General features: G+C 28.2%; 1 pseudogene across 1 annotated transcript; it reads right to left on the bottom strand.

Annotated features, from left to right (window-relative positions):
* Nucleotides 1-815: 815 nt before the first annotated feature.
* Nucleotides 816-2,013, bottom strand: LOC145158770 (uncharacterized; annotated as a pseudogene). The gene is made up of 3 exons (XR_013737291.1): nt 1,938-2,013; nt 1,521-1,847; nt 816-1,193 (listed from the first exon to the last, which is right to left on the bottom strand). The product of XR_013737291.1 is annotated as an uncharacterized LOC145158770 (transcript).
* Nucleotides 2,014-6,333: the final 4,320 nt, after the last annotated feature.

Genomic DNA, 6,333 nt, shown 5'->3' with positions numbered 1-6,333 from the left:
AAGCGGTGGGTAAACAAAGGCCATATCTTCTATATGATCGGTAAACAAAACGATGGAAACATACCCGTGGTATATTACCGCCGGTAAAAAGTGATCATGGGTGGTGTTTACCGCCAGTAACACCTTCCACGTAGGATTACCGTCGGCATAAATCTCTCCATACCGTTTACTCTAAACATTATTCACAATTAGTTTAATCTTCACACTCATAATCCTAATTCAAGGCTTATCACACCGTTAATCAAGACTTCTAGGTAAGTTAAGTTTTTGGTTCTTCTTGACTCTGTGATATATTAAGAATGTATTTTTTGAATTTTTTTTTGGTTTTTTTTATTTACTGTTTTTGACTTAATCATATTGAATGTATATGAGTGATTGACTTTTTTTTTATCCAGATAACACATAATATGGATATTTGGCTCTTTTATTGTATAGTTTTTGATTTAATCGCATTGAACGTGTATGAATGCTTGACTTTATTTTAATATTAATATCAATTATCAATATATGAAATTATTAATGTCAATTTTTTTAATGTTTTATATTTCTATTGAATGTTTTTGATTTTGAATGTGACTATGTGTTATATCACTCTAAGTATTAAAGGTACACATTTTATTCTATTACTAAAATCTTGGTTACAAACATTAGCGTCGAGGACTTTTTGCTATTCTTATTTCATTTTTTATGTCAATATAATTTTGCCATTTAATTATTTTGAACATTATGGTTAACCAATATTAACCATTAACCAAAACAGTTAACCGATAAAAACAATTAACCATAACCAATATTAACCATACCCAATGGCTACCAAAATGCATTAAGCAATCACAATGGTTATGGTTCGGTTTTAACCAATAACCGAACCAAACCGCCCCATACACACCCCTACGAGAAACAAGGCAAAGTCAACTATACACGATGAAATTACAAAACTTAATTCTTGGATGATGCATCCTTATTCGAAAACAATTGGACAATACATAGATAGATATCACACAGCTAAAAACAAGGCAAACTCAACTAACAGGAATCAGAAGGGGACGGGGCCATTGCCAGGGAACCATCAACCATGAATTTCACAGGCACCATGGGTCCAGGTGCGCCAACATAGCCCGAGCTCCTTATCTCGCTCATCCCTCTTCGTTTGCTATTTCCTTGTGCTTGACATAAACTCGGTAAATATACACCTTTAAATAAAACAAATAGAAATACAAAGTTGATCAAAATAGAGTCAACATTAATAAAATCAATATTATTGGTTCATAGTGCTAGAACTTTACGGCAAGCTATATATGAGCCTTATTTTTGTTGAATGTAGAAACAACAACCCACTATAGAGAAAGTATGGAAAATAAGACTTCGCCAATCAAGTCTTAATTTACGTACAAATTTGTCTACGTCTTTTCATCTTAATCAGTTATATCATGATTTTCTCACATATTTTTAAACATAATTTATGCGGACAATATTTCTTTCTATAACACTTATACGAAAAAACAATAAAGAGGTGTTACCTTCGCCAACGGCAAGATTATTGTATAGATCAACAATATTCGGACAACCATTGTGACATTGAGTTGAGCAAAGTTTTTGCATGAACCGAGACTCAAGAAGGGAGTCGGAGGAGATCCCTAGGATGTTACGGTCAAGCCCACATGCATCTAGGCATTCATCAGTTTCTATCCAACTTGCTAACTTATTAGTATCTATTTGTGAGGTACTGCAAACAAACACCTCCTCCCCGCTCCTTCGGACATTCTTCTCAAGCACACATCGCTTTCCACTAGATGATACGGCAAATGCACATTAGTCCTTGTTCAAATTCTCACATGCAATGCTTCCTACATACAAATTTTCATACTTTATTTATTGTTCGTATCATTAACGATCTTTATGGAAAATAAAGCTTCAACAAGATATATTGTATTTACCTAGAGTCTCTTGAACAGAGAATGCGAAGATAACTACATAGACCACAAAACTCTTGACAAAATTCAGAAAATCCATCGATAAAATTTTTTTGTGAACTAGATAAAAGCTACGAACTCCTACCGAATACTGATGATAAACAAATAAATGCGATACAATTTTGTGAACTGATGATGGTTGAGTTTGGGTGTTCCTATGGTACCTATTTATACTACGAAACATTGCTCTAGGTTCCACCATTTATGGGAAATTAATCTGCTTTCATACTATAATTCCACCATTTATTAAAAGAGAACCCTTAATTCATCAATGAAACAATCAGGGCCCTTGATTGTATTTAAATTCTATGATTTCCACCATTAGATCAAATTGCTGACATCATCTTCCCAAAATATAATTCAAACATTTAATTATAAAATCTTTAAATTTAGCAATTACATTTCAAACACAATTACATTTAATTATAAAATCTTTAATTATAGAATCTATCCATACTTTCTAAAATATATTTCACTATTCGAGCAAAATTACATTTAATTATAGAATCTTTAAAATCAGCAATTATGTTATCGATTAAATCATATCATTCTATTTATATATAAGATATCAATTTCTCCATAAATCTGACCAAAAAACATGAATAGCCGCCCCCATCTTTCTCCTCTATTTTTCTCTCTTAAACAATAATTTTCTAATACTCTTCATCCTCATGTCAATGGTTGTGCTTCAATTGATGTTTTGTGTGTTCATAACAGAATGTAGCACCATAAGGTGGTTCCTTTTTGCTCATGTATTCTTAGAATTTGCGTATTGCCTCTTCCTTGCATCTTTAATTATCACACCTCTGTTTTGGCTTCAGACAAATCTCTACAAACTGAAGCATGCATCTCCTTTAAGACATCTTTTGACAATCTATGTCATCATTAACCCTAATTAATATTGTCCATAATTTAACTCCCTTATTTATAGTTTTTCGCTTCAAAATTCAAACCCGTTTAGTTTTATCTTTTTTTTTTAAAAAAAAGTCATTAAATAAGCATACTAATAATTATGTTATCTTTAGTATCTCTAAATATTATTAAAAGAGAAACCTTCTGATATCATCTTAAATAATCTGGACTTTTGATTGTATTTCAATTTTATTTTTTCCACCCTTAGATCAAATTGCTGACATCATCTTCCCCATATGGAATGTATTTAATTCCAATAAATGTTTTCCAATCGTCAAACAATAACTTACATTCGTTGAAATGGAATGTATTTAATTCCAATAAAAGTTTTCCATATTTTAAATCTTGAATTTCCAGTTATGAAGATTTTAATATGATCAATTTTAAAAGCATATTACTAAGAAACTATTTCAAACAAGGCATTAATATCAACCATTAATATAAATCCGTTTATATTAGTAAACTATTAATATAAAAAACTATTTTTATTAGGAAATCATTAATACCAAAAATCATATTCAAATTATCACATACATATACGATTCATCATTGAATCCGCGGCTCACACTTATTTTCAATCGTTTCTTTTTCTTCAAATCTTCTCCTACAACATCATTCTTATTGCTTATAACTTCCATCATCATTCTTTGCTTCAAACATTCGCTCTTATGCACTAGAAGGTCAGTACCTTCTTTCGTTTTTTATATTTTTTTTTCGATTATTTTTTTGTTCCTATATCAAATATATGTATTTATATATTTCGATTTTCTTTGTCACAAATTACATGAAATCAGTTAACTACTTTTCCGAAACTTTTCAAATAAACATGAAAAGATATTACATACCTTTAACAAAACAGAAATTAACTATATTGGGAACTGACATTAATTACGAAAATGTTACTTTTACATATTAGAGATGATTATGATTTTTTTTTTAATTTTTATGTCATAAGAATCCGGTTAATTTTGGCATGATTTTAAAATATCATTGAAATTATTATGTTTTTGTATATCATACCAACCTACTTTTTTATCTTTATATAGTAACAATAAAATTTATAAATTTACACAACAAATATACATATTTCGAATTTTGTAATATTATTATACCTTACAAAATAAAACTCCCTCCAAAATAATTTTCGCCAGTAATTTAATCCATAATTTCACCAAATTTAAATTTGTATTTTCTTTATATAAATTTTTTTAATGATCCTGATTTTTTTCCTCCAAAAGTATATCAAGCATTTACGTCTTAGATAATGTTGCCCCATTATAATTATTACTTTCCAAAAATATATCCGTTTAATGAGGAATTTGATTTAATGAGAAAGTAAATGTTAATTAAAACGAGATATATATTCCATAATTATTACACGGGTTTATTAAAAAAATTAATATCAAGGTGTAAACATTAATCATTTTTAAAGTGAAATTTCAGAATACATACAAACGATGATGTTGTATAATGAAATATAAAATTGAATAGACTGAAAAAAAAACTATTAAGACAGTTAATCTTGAAAATAACGTAGTTATGAAAATGTATAAAGTAAGATAAAAATTATAAGCTATAAGGAGATTTGTAAAAAGTACAATTAGTAAAAGCGTTACGGTTATTAGAAAAAAATAAGACCGTTAAGATTAGTAAAAATATAATATATAAACTAAATTATTACAATAGTAATGAAATGTCATTATTTGATATTTCATATAATTGAAATATATACCAAATTACATTGATGATATACTAAAATTATTCAAAGTTGCGCCAAAACTAATGCAAAGTTTTTTTGCGAGCACTAAATAAATAAGAACAAACATAAAAGCTAGCACTTATATTCATAATCAATTTAAAATAAACCAATCATGATTTAGAAACCGATGGTGATGTTTTCTATTTTTCAAAAACCACAAATTTGCGGTGTGGTGCGGTTATTAGTTTTCAAAAACCGCAAAAAAAACCGCACCGCACCGCATATATTGTATACAACTTTTTTTATTAATTATTAATGTATTAAATATTAAAAATAAAACAAGTTTCATGAATGAAAGATAAATAAAATACTAGAAGACAAAAGTATGGTTTTTTGTTATGTTTAACTTTGAAAAATGGTGAAATTAGACAATTTTAAGAAATTTATTGTTAATTACTATTGATTTGACGTTTTTAAGATATTAATTGTTTGTGATTTAAGTTAATTGTCTTATACATTATGGTTTTTTTATTATTACAAGTAATATGTTTGAACTCTTAAAACCGTTTGAGCTCTAAACTGTGATTAAAAACCACACAAAATAACCGCACCAAATCCATGCGGTTAGAAAAACAAAACCGCACCGCAAAAATAACCGTCTAACCGCACCGCAAAAATAACCGCACCAAGTGGTTTTAAAAATGGATTAACCGCATTTGCGGTTAGTGGTGAGGTTTTGGCTAATAACCGCACCGAACCGCACCGCGCTCATGATTATATATTCGACTTCTTACCGAACATGTTTAATCTATCCGTTTTACCATTTTAATGTAATACTGGACGTCATTCCATTTGTATATTCTCTTTGTTTTATAAAAAAAATGTACAACGTATTATAATGTATATATAAAAATAAATATGTATTAGAGAAAAATCTAGACATAATTACACAAAATGTCCTTGTGGTTGACAGAATATATCACAAAATCCTTATGAAGAATTTTGAAAATGGATGATCCTTTAAGAATTTGAAATGTTGCATGGGAGGTTTTTATCACTATAGCCCTTTAAAAACACCATTAAATACATTTAAAATGGTCGCTTTATTCTTATTCTTTTTCTTCCTACTATCTTTGTACCACATTAAATTTTGACAAGTGGATTAAAATATTATCAATTTCATTAAATGTGACACATGTCAACGTTTGATATGGTAGGAGGATAAGTAAGAATAAAATGTAGAAATATATTTAATTCCTGGTTATGAGAAATTAAATATCTTCCTACAAAACGTAACTTTAATGCACATGGTAACTCATTTTCAATCTGTATATATAACGTAATGAAAAATGTCAACAGTCCACACATGTCATAGTAACAATTATACCATATTAAATGGACCACAAAAGTTAAAAATTATGTATGAAGGAGGCACACAAAATAAGACTTGAAAATATATCTTGAAGAAATTAATAAAAGAAAACACTATAAAAATAATATAAGGGGCTAAAAATATAACTTTAAATTATAATAAAGGATCCAAATTATAACATATAAAATACCAATAATTTAACCTTAAAATTATGAGAGATGAAAACTGTTAAATAAAAATTACTTTTAGATAAAAAAAAATGTAAACGTGAAGAATTACTACGGTTAAAGACAAAATATTTATTTCTAACTAAAGCTTATTTTATACATTGTATCTTATGTTGTCAAAATAGTAAGTTGATTTGTATTTAGTTTTTT

This window comes from Lactuca virosa, chromosome 2 (assembly GCF_052849685.1).
Source record: "Lactuca virosa cultivar CGN04683 chromosome 2, Lactuca_virosa_CGN04683_v6, whole genome shotgun sequence".
NCBI classification, from domain to species: Eukaryota; Viridiplantae; Streptophyta; class Magnoliopsida; order Asterales; family Asteraceae; genus Lactuca; species Lactuca virosa.
Note: the sequence above shows the minus strand (reverse complement) of the source record. Positions and strands in the feature narration are given on the sequence as shown.